Genomic DNA, 2,655 nt, shown 5'->3' on the forward strand with positions numbered 1-2,655 from the left:
ATATGTATATCAGACAAACTAGATTTTAAATCAAGCACTGTAACAAGAGATGAAGAAGGGCATTGCATCAGAATTAGGGGCCTATTCATCAAGAAGATTTAACAATTGTAAATATTTATGCCCCCATCTTAGTAGAATTCAGATATATAAATCAATAACAAACATAATGTAACTCAGTGATAACAATACCAAAATAGTAGGGGATTTTATTACCCAACTAAATCAATGGACAGATCATCTAAGCGGAAAATCAATAAATAAATAATGGCACTGGACCAGATGGACTGAGATATATTCTGAAGAGATATATTCAGAACATTCCAACCTAAAGCAGAAAAAAAAAAATATTCTTTATGAGTGCATATGGAACAGTCTCTAGAATAGATAACATACTGGGTGACAAATCATGCCTCAACAAGTACTAAAATAACTAGATCATACCATGCATATTCCCAGACCACAACATTAAAAACTTGAAGTCAACCACAAGAAAAAATTTGGAAGGACCACAAATATAAAATGGGGAAGATGGCGGGGAAGTAGGAGGAGGCGTCGCTTCAGCCTGTACCCTAAAGTGAGCTGATTACCTACTAAAGAACTCCGATCACCCACAAAATCAGACTGAGATCAGAATTATACACGTCTGGATCTCTATGGGGGCAGAAGACACCAGTGGACAGATAAAGCAGAGTGGGAATGTTGGACTGATATCAGAAGATAACAAAAGGGTAGGGAGCCACCAGAGGCGACCTTTTGGAAAGTAATACCCCAATACCAGAGTGCCCTGCATCTGGGGATGAGCATTAACTTGGAGTCTGGTTGAAAGCACTCAGAAAGAATAAAGGACTGCAGGGGGAAATTGTGGGAATCAGGGTGGTTAGGGACAGGGGCTTAAGTCCCCAGACCCAGGACAGCCACACCTGGTGCTGAGCCAGGTGCTGAGCCAGAGAGAGTGCGGCAGAGAAACCAAATATTGGTCCCTGAGCCACCAGCACATCTGAGAGTGCCTGGGGTCCCATGAAGAGCTGGGAGCCTCACCAGCTGGCAGTAGCACAACCTTTTTGCACTCTCCACGTGAGTTCCAAGCCTTGCTACCAGAGCCTGACACATACCCCACACCTTCCCCTGAGAGAGGTGCCGCAGGCGCCAGCCCAGTGCTCTCAGACCCAGAACGACCAGGCCCTCCTGTCCAGGCCAGCTGGAAAATCTCAGTATGCAATCACTGCCTGGAACCTCTCTGGCAGTCCAGAGCTGCCCAGAGAGCTGCCAATGTCGTGGTTTGGGGTACAAGCAGGAGTTCCTTTACTCAGAACATGCTCTTTCAGTGGCCAAGGGTAAACTTCTGTGCTCTGGAGCACCCAGAGGGGAACAGACTGAGACTTCTCTCTGAGAGGGAGGTCAGGCTGCAGTTTGCATTCCTCTAAACCTCAAAAACCGATCAAAAGCTGTCAAGGCGAGAGAGAAAAAAACAAAACAAAACAAAACAAAACAAAAAATGAACAAACAAACATAAAAACTTCTAGAGAATAAAAGCCTGAAAAACCGGTTTCCTCAGAACCCACCTGCTTGAGGGGGATGGGGAAACATAACTCAGGGAACACTGCATGAAAACCCACGTGACAGGCCCTTCCCCAAAAAACAAACTGGGGGAAAAAAAAAAGATGACAAAAGAACAACCACCACTACTTCATAGATACGACTTTATTTTTAATTCCTTCCCACTATTCTGGTTCATTTTCGTATTACATATAGATAATTTTTTAAGCTATTTACCATTACAGTGAGATGTCCAGTACATCAAATTCCATAATAACCTTAAAAACTGAACTTTTTGATACATATACCCATGTTTTTTGCTTTTCTATTTTTTTTTAAATTTTATTTTAGTTTAGCTTAGTTTATTCTTTTTTTATTTTTATTTTTTAATATTCATATAGAGTTAAACATCAAGGTAATCCCCTTTCCCCAATCAATGCTACCCCTATAGGTAAACCAATTTTTAATCCCCCTTTGTCTTAGGAAAGTTGAGCCCTTTAACAAAGATAGCAAGATACATCCAGAAAGAATCAAAATAACCTTCCTCGCCCACACTGAGAATTTATAACCAGTCTCTATTTTTTTTCTTCCACCAGTGCTTCTGTGTATTTCGGTTTGTCCTGATAGTATATAAATCTTATACTTGGGGTTCTTTTTTTTTTTTTTTAATTTCTTTTCAGCATAACAGAATTCATTGTTTTTGCAAGACACTCAGTGCAATACATGCCCTCCTTAATACTCACCACCTGGCTTCCCCAACCTCCCAAACCTTGCTGCTTCACAACCCTCAGATTGTTTTTCAGAGTCCATAGTCTCTCATGGTTCACCTCCCCTTCAAATTTCCCTAAGTCCCATCTCCTCTCCATGTTACTATGTCCTCCATGTTATTTGTTATGTTCCACAAATAAGTGAAACCATAAGATATGTGACTGTCTCTGCTTGACTTATTTCACTCAGCATAATCTCTTCCAGTCCTGTCTATGTTGCTACAAAAGTTGGGTATTCATCCTTTCTGATGGAGGCATAAGATTCCATAGTGTGTATGGACCACATCTTTCTTATCCATTCTTCTGTTGAAGGGCATCTTGGTTCTTTCCACAGTTTGGCAACTGTGGCCAT

This window comes from Mustela lutreola, chromosome 5 (assembly GCF_030435805.1).
Source record: "Mustela lutreola isolate mMusLut2 chromosome 5, mMusLut2.pri, whole genome shotgun sequence".
Taxonomy (NCBI): Eukaryota; Metazoa; Chordata; class Mammalia; order Carnivora; family Mustelidae; genus Mustela; species Mustela lutreola.